Raw genomic sequence first — 15,884 nt, forward strand, 5'->3', positions numbered from 1 at the left:
CATTTATTTTGGTCTCTATTCTCTTTTTTTTTCCATTAATTTCTTCCTCAAAATGGAAAACTTTCTCATCTATAGTATGTAAAATATTTGTGTAATGATAATTTTCCACGAGAATCCTATATTGTCAAGTGCATTACTTGATTATGAACTTTTCTCCACATTTTTGCCTTTTAGCCACTGTTAACCTAAATTTGATCCAGTAATAGTATTTCTCCAAAGTTTTTTATGGAGAGTTATCCATAAGATTTTTATAATCTTTATTTAGACATCCTTATTTCATTATTTCTTACCATTAATAAGTCTTTTCTCTTTGGAGATTGGGAAACTTTTTGTAACATTTCTATTTTATTTTCTTTATTCCCAAGCTTCCAATAATTTTGACATTACTTCCATATTGTTGCTCCTTAAAATTCAATAATGTTCACAATGATTAATGGTTGTGCAATATCATTATTATAATCAAAATGTGATACTCTCCAACAGAGAAGCACTGCTTTCACTTGATGGGAAAGCTATCTATAAAAGAGGAAATACTCCCAAACTGCAAAATTTCAGATGACAATATTGTAGTCCCCACTATCAGTTATAAAACCTGAGCCATTTGGTAGGAGAAAAAATTTCTAACAGTGCTACTGTCTTGTTAATTTTCAAACTGAAATGTTAATGTAGGAGAGAAAAAAACTTGTGCTTTAATCAGCAAGAAAGTTAGATTTCTCTAAGAACTCTAAAAGGCATAAAGGTTTCCACTATTCATGAGGAATTAAATATAATTAGCAAATGAACTAGCATAGGGGATAGTAGAATAGTTGTTTCATTTTTATTAACATTGAGTGGAAAATCTCATCAAATGAAGCTGCTTTCCTAATATACCATCACATGTTGACAGCTTAGTATGTGGGAAAATTGTCACTGACTACAGCTCTATACTTCATCTCTGTAAAAGTATACTGCATATGAAAGTTCACTTGCCTCTCTTAGTATTAAACCTGAGCATGGACTTTAACAAATTAGCACCAAAATTCCATTTGGCAGAGTGCAGAAGCCAGAACCATTTCAAGATGGAGAATACCATCACATTTGAAACTGAATCAAGGGACTGTATTGATCACATGCCTCATGCAATTAGATACTCTTCAAAAAAAAAAAAACTTGAGAACAAAATGTTTACACATCCATGGATAAAATGAAAGTGTTTTGAAGCATTGAAATAGACTACACAATTATTTTTGTTGCCTAAAGTAATAAATTATCTTGCATGGTTCTTTTGAGACATTCTAAGATTTGCTAAAATTAATTTGGCACAGGAGGGCTTTCTGTTTCTCAGATAAATTCAAACCAATTCAATTATTTTACATGAAGCAGTTGACCTATTTTAGATAAATTTTAGACTTTTTCCTAGTAAGGAAATTAAAAACAAAAAATAGTTTCCTAAAATTGGAACAAAATATTTGAATGAATTTCACTGGTTTACATAATTGCCAAATTTACATATATATAATAGTGTCAAAAATGTCTTAAAGTTAGTTTTATTTTTCGCAAGAAATGTTAGGAATAAATAATATTTTGGATGAAGAAATGTAAATGATTTTTTATTATTATATTTCAAAAATATCTTCTAGAGAAGCTAAAGCAATAGTATAGTGAGTAGAGTGCTTCCCTTGCATATCATCTACCCAGATTTGATTCTAGCATCATATAGTGTTCCCTATCTCCACCTAAAGTCATTCATAAGCACAGAACCAGAAATAACCCATGAGCATCACTAGTTGTGCCCACTCCCCACACATTCAAAGAAAAAACATAAATAAATACATAAATAAAATCATGTACAGAGGTCAGTAGATAGTACAGGATTAAGGGTGCATGATCCCTGTCACCACATGGCCTACTTTGTTTCCCTACGTATGGTCGGTCCTGTGTAATAGTCATTGGTGAGGTCAGATCCAGAGATGTAGAATTCGCTAGTGAGATCAGATCCCGGCAAGCAGGGCACTCACAAAGAAGCATCCATGAGTCACTTCCAGAGAATAAAGCAATTTATTATTGTTGGAAAGGGATATTTATATCAGGTAAAAGTAGGGTGTGGACTCTGTGCCAGCCAATCAAGTAGAGTGTGAGAGAGGATTAAAGCAGGGTGTGTTCTTCTGTGTTTAGGGAAAATAGGTTATAGGGGATTAGGGAAAGCAGAGATTTTGCTGTGTTTAAACAGGCTGTGTGCTTATGTGATTATCTACAGTCCTGGAAGTCCTACACACTGTTGGGAAGGCTATGGTGGCCCCTGGGTTTGAGCACCACTTTAGTCTTGTCCCTATCACTGAATTGCCAACCACTTTAGTCTTGGCCTTATCACTGGATTGCCAACCTTTTAAAGCTAGTATCACTCGAAGTTGAGGCTCAAAAAATATAATATAGGGGCAAGAATCAGGAGGCTTGGGTCCCTCTGTTCTGTAGACATAAAATTATCTATCTATCTCTATCATCTATCTACGTATCTGTCTAGCACCTATCATCTAGCTAAAGTAATTAGATTCAACACTACTGTAATCATGGAGCCCAAACTTAAACAATTAAACTTAAAAATGTAACTGAAAAGGAGTACAGGAAGGAAAATTGTGTAAACAATGAGAAAAGAGAACATGAGGAAAAAATTGGAGATGAGAAAAACTATTTGACTAAAAATTCATTTTAAACAACTATTAAGTCATGATGTCTAAATAAGATTTTATTTTTGTTTTTATGTATTTTAGATAAGGTGCTATAATTTATTTTCTAAATATTTTAATTAACATCAATAAGAACTGCTTATTTAAGGTCGCTCTCTATCAAAACTAAGTTTCCTTTGTGCCCAAATTCACTTTCTCCTTGTATTTCATAACTTATTTCTATATTATCTTATTATAAATAACTCTAATTTTGGTATACTAATAACCAAGTAGATTTTTTCTCTATATAGTACTATAAGAACACAAATGTACCTTCTGTTTTAAGGATTTCTTTGTACTTAAAACATAAGTACTACTATCAAGTTTGTACATTGACTAGCCATTGAGTAGAGCAGATGGATGACTAGTCCTATATATATACGTGCATATATTATACACTGTTGTCAATACTATTAATTCTTGCCCTGATATAGGAATGTTATCTATAAATTGGGTGAAAAACTTTGGAGTGAGACAAAGTCTACCTGACGTGGGCTCTTTTAGTAATTTTATAATACAGATTAGTTCTTGTAGATTTATTTTTTAACTGACTACATGATAACGTGTTAAGAACTTAATGAATGTGCATGTCTCTTTATTCTTTATCCAACTTGCATTGAATGAAGCCTGCTGAGGAAACGTTTTCAGGCTCATTCTGTAAGTGATTATATTTGAGTCAGGGTGAAAGGGCAGTCAGAGTCAGGTTTAATATATTAAACCACATGGATCCTTGAGAGCCAAGGCCCAGTGAACACAAACAGACCTAATTACAGTGCCCAGAGTGTGAGGCCTTCCCTCTCATTTCAGGAAGACCTGTTTTCTTTTAGTGGAATTTCCTAAAAGGATCATGCTTGTGGATAGAACAGCCCACTTACTTTTTTCCTGTAATTGAAATGGTATGCAAGTCATCATTCCACTTCCTCTTCCTTGTAACACTCATTCTAGGATGGCCTCCCCTTATTGGAATCAGCATGGCTTCCACTGTGGTTGGTCATGCACTCCTCATATATTTTATGCTCTCTAAAGATTCAGATTTCTCCACAAGAGATTTTTGTGGAAATAGAACCAAAAGAGATGACCACAAATTACAAAAGCACAAATTTATATTACATGGTACTAGATATCTAATATCAAATCACTTACATAAGACTTCTAAATTCTTATTAGTCTCTACACAGTAATTTTTTTCTTTGTAGCCATTCCTTAAATCAAAAGTATCCAGTTAGATTATTTTCAATAAATAATCTAGTTTTCTAATCAAAACTTTCATGGATTACATTTTAAAAAATTCCCTGACCTAAGAGGAAAAATTATTAGAATTTTATTTGATATATATGCTTATAAAAAGATTCAATTTTTTAAACCTTTTAATAAACTCTTCTATAAATTATGTATCTATTTTTTACTTTTTTATTTTTTTATTTGAGGGTAGAGGTGTCACATAAGCAGTGCTCAGGGCTTATGCCTCACTCTGGATTTAACAATCACTCCTGGTAGGCTCTGGGGACCAGTTAGGGTGCCAGGTATCTAACTGGATGGGGCTCATGCAAGGCAAGTCCCCTACTTCTTGTACTATCAATATGACCTTCCACCCCACTGTAAATTCTAAGGAGTCAATGTATATAGTTACACAAATCAAATTGAATATATTTTTGTGGTTTTTCTAAAATTATATTAAATCATTGATATCTAATCATTTGAATATGTTAATAACTATACCTGAATACAACTGAGTAATCATAATCAGCTATTCTTGTTATGAGCCTGTTACCTAAAAAAATTATTCTACTTTAGAATGCATAGCTTGGGGCCGGAGAGATAGCATGGAGGTAAGGTGTTTGCCTTGCATGCAGAAGGACAGTGATTCGAATCCCAGCATCCTATATGGTCCCCTGAGCCTGCCAGGAGCGATTTCTGAGCATAGTGCCAGGAGTAACCCCTGAACATTGCCGAGTGTGACCCAAAAACCAAAAAAAAAAAAAAAAGCATAAAAAACCATAGCTTTAAATAATATAAGTGCTTGAGAATTATTTAATCTCTAAATTGTAATACTTTCATTGATTATGCATTCATTTTTATTACATTAATGATAACATAATTTAATAAAGAGCTAAAATTTACCAAATATACTCTTGCTTGATTTTCTTTGCTGAAGATACTGGTTGCTTTGTTTTTTGTTTGTTTGTTTTGGTGCTACAATTTTGTCTAAGAAACACAATCATGTCTATCTGGTTTTGTTTGAAATAATATTTAAATACAGAGCAAAAGTAAATATAACTTTGGGGAAAAAAGTAACTCATCAAAAGTAATATAATTGAAAGTTGACATTTTACAAATCTCTGAGAAAGTATATTCAGGTAATTATTAAGCTATTGTCCTAAATTTTTAATGGACGACTAAATTTACAATTTTCTAATATGGCATATTAGTCACAATTTTTGAACAATTTACCGTATTGGGAATTTAGTTGGATAATAAAAGTATAAAATATTTGAGAGTATTATAGTATTTATTTAAGATAGTTTTTATTTTTGTTTAAAATTGATTAAAATGTGTGAAAATAAGATGATATCATAGAACAGTCCTTAAATAAATGTACACATTAGTTTCTTCCTTAGAAAAGTCACACATTTTTCTTTCTCTTGCCTCACTGTCAATTTAATGAATACAGAGCCTGTCCATACCAATTTCCTCTTCAAGAGTCACTACATTCAGAGAGCAGTGAGCCTCAATAGGGATTTACTACTGACTGGGTAATCTGGGTTCATGTGTGCAGTGACTACAAGCAAGAGATTTACCCAAAGAAGTGGATGCCATGACAATGCGTGTAACCATGGTGTGACTGGCCTCTCTGACATGGCTCTCAAAAGCTTTCCCTCTGTGAAAACAGAAGTCTGTTTGCAAATTAATTAGTTTCTGGCGGCAGCTTGATTGTTGACCCAGAGTTTGTAGAGTGGAAAAACAATCAGATTAGTGTGCTCAGGGTAAAAGACCAGTGTGCAGTTGCGTGTGGCTTGCTCAACTATTGAAGCCATGAATGGACTGAAACAAATTCTTTTCTGAGAAGCCTAGGCAAAGGTTAAGTGTGATGAGACTAGTGTTCCCCAACAGCAGGAGCTGGGGAATTTAAGGGTTTAAGCCAGATAAAGTTGAATGATCAAAATTGATGCCATTAAATTTTAATTGCATCTATAGTTTTAACAACAAAAATATTGTTAATCCACTTGTTATTTTAAAATCACTATTTGTGAAAGGAATATGTTTACAATATTAGTCAATGTTGGCTCGAATAAAATATTTACAGAGCTGATTTTAGGAGTCTTCACACTGAAAGTTTGTAATTATGCTTCAAAAACAATATGATAACCCCTAAATATTACAATACTTATAATTTGCCTTTATATTGACAAAATATTTTTCATATATTTACTTCACTTTGATGTCTGATGAAATAAATGCTTTATCAAATAAAAAATCAAGAGTGATAATAAATCCTGTTATTTGTTTTTATATATATTAAATTAGGTATTCTTGCCAAGAAATGGCTGTTAAGTATAATACAAAATTTATAGATGCAGCTTTTGGTGATTGAAATTCTATTTAATCAGTAAATTATTGTTTACACAAGATCAAAAAAAGTTTTCTTTTTCTTTTTAGCTAGCACTGACTATTGTCTCTCCTTAAATACAATTTTGATAACTGTCCAAATAGTTTCCCATTCAAATGTCACTTGTCTTTCAATTTACATGTAAACTAAGTCCGGGTTTTGCAGCCTGTCATTTTCTCTAACATCTAATCATAAATGACTACACCAATATTTAAAAAATTAGACATATAATATAATATATTTATATATAGTATAATATATACTGTCAACCTTGTCTTTTTTTAATGTGTCAAAATCCCAATGAACATCAAAATTTTACTCCTTTGGATCTCAAGAGCACTGTGACACATATTTGTATTTGCTATAGGTTTATCACTTTGCCTTATACTGAAAGATATCAAAAAATAAATTCTTCAGTAAATCTGATTTTTATGATGAAGGCTAAATGTGTGAATCAGTACAAGTTTTCTATCAACTGCCTATGTAACTGTAGGGTGTAATTTACTTATTGTTGTCTTCAACATTATATTATAAAATAGGTTTAATAATAATTTATATTATTTTGTAACTACCTTTGTTATCAGAGATACTTAGTACATTAAAAATATATAAAATGTTTAGGTTTTATAGTAAGTAGTAAATAATAATTGAGTTAAATTTAACTTAATTAAATTAACAGACAAGAAACTTTTGACCCAAGGTTAAATTTGAATAAATGTTTAATAAAGTTTTAACCTACTTTATTAAGTAACATAATTATCATTTAACTACAGAAATAATTAGTTTTATTCTTTATTGAAGTATTTATGATAAAATGCTTACAAATGATTGGCAGGATTGGGGCCAGAGCTATGGAGCTATGGTGCAAAGGTAGGGCATTTGCCTTGCATGCAGCTGACCCAATATGGATAGAGGTTCAATCCCTGGAGTCCCATATGCTCCTCCAAGCCATGAGTGATTTCTGAGTAACCCTTGAGCATCACTGGGTGTTGTCCCCCAAAAAATGATTGACAGCATGAATGACACTAAGAAAATAATTTACTTTGCTGTATTACAGTTTAGATATTTAAACTTTTTTAAAGTAGTAGTTTATAGTAACTTCTATATATATGTTTACATATAAACTTATATATTTTATATGAATATTTATATTTATATTACATATTTTAATATGTTTTATATATGTGTTTGGGTTTTATTTATGTTATTAGTATTAGTATCTAATCATATTATGAGGTTTGATGCTTTGCAATGCAGATAATATTTAGTAAAGATATCTCATCACCAATGAAGATTTCTATATCATAGTGATTTGTAATACAGCTACTAACTTCATTATTGTTTTGGTAATTTTATTCATTTTGATATAGTACAAATGTGTTATATATTTATTTGTCAATACTTTCTACAGGCCACACATCAATATCCAAACCTTTCAAATTTAGAATAAACAGTTTTGTTTTTGAAACTGTGAGATACCAGAGATAAATTCCAAGGTCTTTAATACAAAATAAGCACTTGAGCTCTTTGCATAATATCACTGGCCAATTTCCAGTATTTTTAAGAAAATTTTCCAGCCAAAGAATGAGAGAAATGCAAAAAGTTCACTAGTGTTGCAATTGAGATCATTAAATACCGTGCATAATACTCATTTAAAAAATTTCCAAGATTCCAAGATCAAATGAAAGTTTCTCTAAATTTCCAAGTCCATAAATCATTATTTTTACGAATCATGCCATAGTCTTATAAAATAGCCCCTTTCCTATGAATTCAAGTCTAATAGAAAAAGTTGGAGGCAAATTCTATAGCCAGTCCACCCTTTGAATGAGAGCTTCAATTATCTTGATGTAGGAACAGTAAAATACTTATGAATTTCAATAGTCAGGGAAATGTAAATATTTCTATCATATGAAAGTAGTTTTATTTTGAGTGAAATGTTAAGAGAATTTACAAATACCTGTTTTATAACTGTAGAATTTAAGCTACATAGTTATTATTATACATTGCCTTATTATGGAGGCTAAATCCAGTTATGCTTCTCTTAAATATTATCCCTGATTCTGAGCTATTTATTTATAAGAAAAAATCAGCAAATATTTGACAAACGTTTTTAAGAGAACTTACCAGGATCATCATATATACTCTAATTTAATGTAAAAATAATAAATTCAAATATTTCTTGTTAATTAAAACATGCAAGCAGAGGGGTCGGACAAGCACAGTGGTAGGGCATTTTCCATCCATGTGGCTAACACCAGATGAAGCCTGATTGATTCCCGGCATCCCATATGGTCCTCTGAGCCAGTAGTAATTTCTGAGCACAGAGCCAAGAGTAACTCCTGAGCACTGCCAGATGTGAATAAAAATCTAAAACAAAATCAAAACAAAACCATGAAATTAGACTGTTTTTTTAAATGTTTTTAAATATGCAAGCAGAATAAAATTCTTTTTAAACATGATTAAAAGAGTTGAACATCTGTCAAAAGACATAATGTTTTAAATATAAGTAATTGAAATAAAAGACTATATTTTTGTTGTGAACTATATTATTTAATATGGTTCACATGAAATTGAGCTAATGCACAGAGATGTTTCATATAACCTTATCTCTCTTCCAGTGTATCCCACTTATCAACATGATCTCACCAGAATAGTGTATATATATGTATATATGTATATATATATATATATATATATATATATATATCATAGCTGAATCACACATTTTCAACACTCTAAGCATTTAATTTACATTAAGTCTCAACCGATATTTTTAGTTTGGATAAATGTATAATAGCATATACTCAGTATTAAATACAAAGTAGTTTATTTGTCTAGTAATATATGATATGGGAATAGAATTTTTATTTTTGTTTATTTTGGAGGGCCTCACCCAGTTGTACTCAGGGTTTATACCTGGTTCAGAAATCAGGAGACTATATATGGTACCAGGATTGAACCCAAGTTGTCTTCATTAAAACAAATATTCTAAAACTGTAATGTAGCTCCAGTCCCCATGTTGAGTATCTATTCATGTATTTGTGTACATCTGCATGTCTTCAGTGAAATTGTTTTGTTCTCTAGCCTTTCTTTTATATTATGTGTTATTAAATTTTTGTATATCCATTATAGTTTGCATGATACTTCATTCTTTAACAAATGTGTCTCTTGAAAATATATTTTATTGTTTTCTTTCTCCCTATATAATTTTTCAAATAAAATATTTTCTGTGAAGTGCATTATAAAATGATATAGCCCATAAAGAAAAATTAAAAGAAAGTTAACTTGAAAGATACTGATGAGTGAAAAATGGCTATGGTTAAAGAATATTTTGAAATGAGAACTTGTATGTTTTTCTTTTCAAGAGTTTAAATTATGTTGTACCCTATCTCTTCTCTATATTGACAAATTTAGTTTCTTACTAAAGACCTCAAACTTAAATAATAAAATAAAATAAATTACATTTAGTTAAATGCAGTTAATTTATGTCATTCAATAAAGCAGAGTAAGTATGCTGTCTAATAAAAAATTATGAAATGTATGGCATTGACAAGAAAAACACTTTAATTTAAAATGAAGTAAGTTATAAAATAGCATTTTCTTGAATATCAACCAATTTTCTCTTTAAGGGGAACTCAGTGTTACCTCACCAACTAAATAAAACTGTAATAATCACTTGCTATTGAGGTGAAAAGATTTTTAAGTTAGAATGATCTATTTTATTTTGATTGTAATAAAGTAAGTTTGCTGCTTGGTTTTCTTCGTTCATGTTAAAATTATTTTAACTTGCACATATGAAAAATACTTTAAGTTATATGTACATATTTTATTGATAGCATAATTTATTTTTGTTAAGCACAGTTTGAATTTTGCTTATTCCATTTATTTTTCTGTGTTGTTATTAAAATATGGAACAATGATTGCCATTTTCCCAAACATTTTCAATTTTATAGAAATTCATTGGAAAAATGTATATTAATTCCTTAATGAAATTAAATATAATTCAAATCAGTATTCAGTAGTCTATAATCTAATTATTACCAATTACATATGGATATACATATACTTAGCCTTTATAAAATTAAAAAATTCTGGAGATCATTTTCCTCGTGAAACTGAATCTAATTTTCTCAAATAGCTAATCAAGTCATCAAGTTATATAGAAGTTTTTATTTAATTCAAAAATATAATACTATAAATAATGAAAAGATACTTTTTAATTGTACATGAGTACATTTATAGCATTTTTATTAAAAATTAATGCAAATATGTATATATGAATGCTGTAGCCATTAAAGACTAAATAATCTAAAATTAAATAACTGCTTAAAGCATTTTAATGTAATGATTGAATTAAGTATAAGTTTATAAAAGTTATTTCTGAATCATGTTTACATATTAAAACATAAACTTCTAAATCATCACGCAGAGAATTTTTGTAAAGATCAGGATATTTCTGCAATTCCTCAAATCTGGAATAGCAGAAATCCCTCAGTATATTAACAGTTGAAGTTATAATTATATTGTTACCACATTAAAATTTAGAGCACTTAAAATCATAGAGTAGGAACATTACATATTGATAATTCCAAATTGAAAGTAAAAACAACAGTCATAATACCTTATAAGTATCCACTTACATGAATATTTAATTATATATTATAAATTATATATAAAATTTGTTTATATAAAATGATATATTCCAGTGTTTTGAATTAAAACCTACTTTTGTGTTCAGCACTGTGTCTGAAACTTGTTGTATTTTCAAAAATAGGAAATTAATATAAAAGAAAAGATAAAAATGAATCAGTCAACAACATAAAAAAGGTCAAGATACACCTTATTTTTATTTTATTTTTTATACTTTATTTTAAAGGAAAATATTTCCATCTCTAACTATATTCTACATATCTAGCAATTATATTATAAAATGTTCTTAAGTACAAGTGAAGACAGATATTTCATACAATATTTCAATAAAAAGAAAGAATCATGCTTTTCTGATACAGAATGCTAACTACATGCTGAAGATTTTATCATACTAGATTTGTATTTCAATGAAGACCTAAGTCATGGTTTGAGTTCATTTCATTATTTGAATGTCTTATTTGGCTGCAGTTAGAAGGAAAGAATGAAGCACAAAGATAAACATTATTGTTAAAAATGTAAATCCTGGGGGCAACAGATAGCACATGGGTCAAGGAACTTACAAACAAGCCACGAGCTTGTTTGGCCAAGAATCACCAAAAGAGGCCTTGCACTTCCTGACCAAAGCTTTGGAGTACCCATCAAACAATGTAAGCAATAATAAAATTATGGTAATTTAGAATTTAGAAATAGTACACTAGCTAAGGTTCTTACTCTGTAAACTATATTTTCTTTATCCATGTATCCATCAGGAACACAAGATAATTTTACATCATGATTTCAGGGACTATGCTGCAATGATCATAAGGATGAGCATAACTTTTCAAAGTGGTATATACCTAGAAGTAGAATCACTATATCTTTAGTAGTTTGTTTTGACATTTTTTGAGAAATGCCATATTGTACTCCATAGTGACTACAAATTTGCATTCACATGATCATATTGGAGGCTTTCTTATCTCTATACCTTGCCAGAGCTTGTTTCTTTTCTTTTTAAGATAGACCTTTTCACAGGTCTGAGGTGATAATCCATAGTGGTTTGAATTCACATTTCCCCAATTATGAACATTGTTATTCATATGCCTGTTGGCTATTTGTATCTTCTTTGGAAAAGTGTCTAGTCAGGTTCTCTGCTCATATTTTTTAAATCAGGTTTTGTGTAGTTGAGTTTTGAGTTCATTATATATTTTGGGTATTCAACCCTTGTTGGATTTGTGAGTTGCAGATATTCTCTGCAAATGAAAGATTGCTTTAAAGATATTTTTTGGGCGAGAGGCACATCTGGTAGCACTCAGAGGATACTATTCACTTTACACAGAAATATTTGTGGCAGGCTCAGAGGACATTATGAGATGCCAGAGATCAGACATCATTCAGCCACATGCAAGGCATGTCTATACCTGCTATGTTCCAGCATAGCAGGTGTTCCAGCACCTGCTTTTGTAACTTTTTTGGCAAGTTTTTTCATTGTAGATAACAGTTTTAGTTTAATATAATATTGTTTTCATTTGCATGACCTTGAAGATGAATTCCCAACGATGTCCCTTATATCAGTGACAATGAGTATATTGCCTGTATTTTTTTTTTTTGTGGTTTTTTGGGTCACACCCGGCAGTGCTCAGGGGTTATTTCTGGCTCCAGGCTCAGAAATTGCTCCTGGCAGGCACAGGGGACCATATGGGGCGCTGGGATTCGAACCGATGACCTCCTGCATGAAAGGCAAATGCCTTACCTCCATGCTATCTCTCCAGCCCCTTGCCTGTATTTTCATCTTATCATAATTATTTTACTTCAAAATAAAACTGCTATCATATTGCATATTTATATGGTTATGACTAGCAATTTAACATTTATGCATTCTGTTTATATAAAATTTGTAAATACTAAACATTGTCATCTAAGTGAAATGAGTTTCAAAAATAAAATACTTCTGTAATTCAAAGTTATAAAACTCAACAAAAGTTTTCATGCAATTTATCAATCAGTTTTCACACCTTTGCTCCCAAATAATTTTGTTTTCAACTTCCAATAGCAGAATATTCTTGGTTGTTCTAGAACTCATACAATATGATATAATTATATTATACTATATATATATTTCTCTTTGGTAGTTTGTATATTGTTCCATGTTATTATATTATTTATTATTTATTTTTAAATTTATGAGTAGCATTTAATTTCAAAATTAACCATATTGGTGTATTATTCATACACCTATTAATAAATAACTGATATTATTTATGTTACTTATGGAGGCTAGAGTGTAGTACAGGGGTAAAAGTGCTTGGCTTGACATGCATACAGCCAATCTTAGTTCAGTCCCCAGCACTGCTCAAGCACGATAATTTCTCAAGTACCATCAGGGGTTACTCCTAATCAGAGAGTCAGGAATAAACCTAGAGCACCATTGGGTTTTCTATTATCCATAATAATAATACTATAAAATACATTATCAAAGTTATTGTGGACAGACATTTGAATAATAATATCATATAATGACTATTAATTATATTTTATAAAAGAATACCAGATGATTTTACCTTCCTGCCAAAAACTATATAAAGAAGGATGTTAGCAAAAGGATTGACATAAACAATTCTGATTTGATTAAATAGAATAAAATTGTTGCAAGGTTAAAAATTAAGCACTTGAAAAAGTGGAAATATTAAATGAAATAAATTAATTCATGATCTATAAAGGTAAATATTAAAGGCATTTCAGTTATAAATTGTAATAAAACTTGATTGACTAAAATCTATGATAAGAAAATAAACACCAATGGGGCCGGAGCAGTGGTGCAAGCAGTAAGGCGTCTTGCCTTGCCTGAGCTAGCCTAGGACAGACTTTGGTTCGATCCCCAGGCATCCCATATGGTCCCCCAAGCCAGGGGAGATTTCTGAGCACATAGCCAGGAGTAACTCATGAGTGTCTCCGGGTGTGGCCCAAAAACCAAAAATAAATAAGTAAATAAATACCAAAATTAATTTGAGGAATACATATGGGGACACGGAAAGAAAGGTTAAGTTGAAACAATAAATAAGATGTGACTTTTAAAATACTAAACTTGCAATGCAAAGATTGGCAAAGTAATACACAAAAATTGCTGATGGAAAATCAGATATTTTATTGATTAGGATAATCAGAAAATCTTATGAGGAAAAATATTTTCGTGTGTGTTTTGGGCCACACCAATGCACTTGGGTTACTCCTGGCTCTGTGCTCAGAAATAGCTCCTAGCAGGCTCAGGGGACCATATGTGATGCACTGGGAATCGAACCCAGGTCTGTCCCAGGTTAGCCTCATGCAAGGCAAAAGCACTTTCACTGTGCTATCACTCTGGTCTCAGGAAAAAGATTTTATAAAGAAAATTTTTTATGACAGAACTGTAACTAAGAGGTATTTTAGGTATATCCCCTCTATACTTTGTATTACCTTAATAAAATATCAAAAAGGGTACTTTAATATATTATGAGAAATGCATTCTTATATAATAGTATACTTAATATAATTAGTAACTATTAATTTAAATAGTGAAAAGATGCAAAAATACCCAGAGTATAGTGTAAAGAAACATTTTGAAATAAACTTCGCAATACAGTTAATTAAAATTGACTAAAAAAATAGGTATTCAAATCCCAACATTGATCATAAAACCCCCTATGAATCTTTAAAATTCAGGTGAAAGTCAAAGAAAGGTTATTGTTGCTTCTAATCTTCCTATTTTCTATTTTCTACTTCATTTTTATCTTTGGCTCCATTATACCTTCCTGATCTGAATAAAAGGATCTTTGGCTTGTTTTGTTTCTTTTCATTATTGTTGTTGCCAACACTATTTTTTCAGGTGTTAGTTTTTTGTTGTCTTCAATTTTTTCTTCTAAAGTTATTTTTGATAAAAAAAAACATATGGTTGGGCAATGAAGCTAAAGTACCAAAAGTGGAATAAGAAAGATAGTTCATATTTTATTAACATGTAGTTCTAAGCCATAAGTGTTGTCACTCTTAGGTCATTTTATCTTTATAACATCACTCTGTTTTCACATTAAAAGGAGAGCTTGAATACAGAAACCTTAAATAATATGTATATAATTAACATTACAAACATTACACTTACTAACATAGTAAATGATTCAGCTAAGCAGTATGTTGCAAACTACATGTTATTGCCACAATTACTATGACAACACTTTTAAACTGTTTTCTATATGTACAATAGTGTTCAAAGGATGAAGTATACTTTATACAATATTTTAATATTATAGTTTTATACTATAATTCTAATTGATGTTAAAATATATTTATTAAGATATTAAGAAAAAAGCAATTAGTATTTAAGTATACACATATTGTGAAATATATAATTATAAATACTTGAATTTGCATGACAAAGTTTCAAGAACCTAGTGCTTTGCCAAGACTTAGCTTTGCTAGTTAATAGTTGTAACTTTGTTAGTTTGCTAAATCTTAATTTTAGGGTTTTGGGGATTGGTGTGTGGTGTGTGTGTGTGTGTGTGTGTGTGTGTGTGTGTGTGTGTGTGTGTGTATTGTTTTTGAGTACTACTTTGGATTGAAATAATGTATAAAAAGTTCAAAGTTGTACTTATAGTTTTCACTTACCAGTTGCCCAATATTCCATTCTAATCAGTCCTTTCTCCTTTCTTGTTTGATTCATCTTAAACCTTTCTTTAGGTTAAACTATCCCAAAGGCTGCTTATAATTTCTCAGCTAAGTATCAAAAGTTTTTCTAGGCCTGTTTCTTGTCAGTCTGAGGTCTGTCTATCCCAGAGCCAATGATGATATATCCATTCTGCTTAGGCTGTTAGTTAAGAATGTGAGATGACCTTATACTGCATTCCCTACATTCTCAAAGTTCTGGAACTTGTCATTCACGGTTCTTTGATTTTTTGGGCTTTTCTCCCCATAAGTTGTGG

General features: G+C 30.6%; 1 protein-coding gene across 1 annotated transcript in view; it reads left to right on the plus strand.

The window, feature by feature from the left end:
• The window catches only part of SEMA3A (semaphorin 3A), a 227,865-nt gene that overhangs the window by 152,069 nt on the left and 59,912 nt on the right, over window positions 1-15,884 (plus strand). The gene's annotated exons all lie outside the window — the stretch shown is intronic.

The sequence above is a fragment of the Suncus etruscus genome, chromosome 1 (assembly GCF_024139225.1).
Source record: "Suncus etruscus isolate mSunEtr1 chromosome 1, mSunEtr1.pri.cur, whole genome shotgun sequence".
Taxonomy (NCBI): domain Eukaryota; kingdom Metazoa; phylum Chordata; class Mammalia; order Eulipotyphla; family Soricidae; genus Suncus; species Suncus etruscus.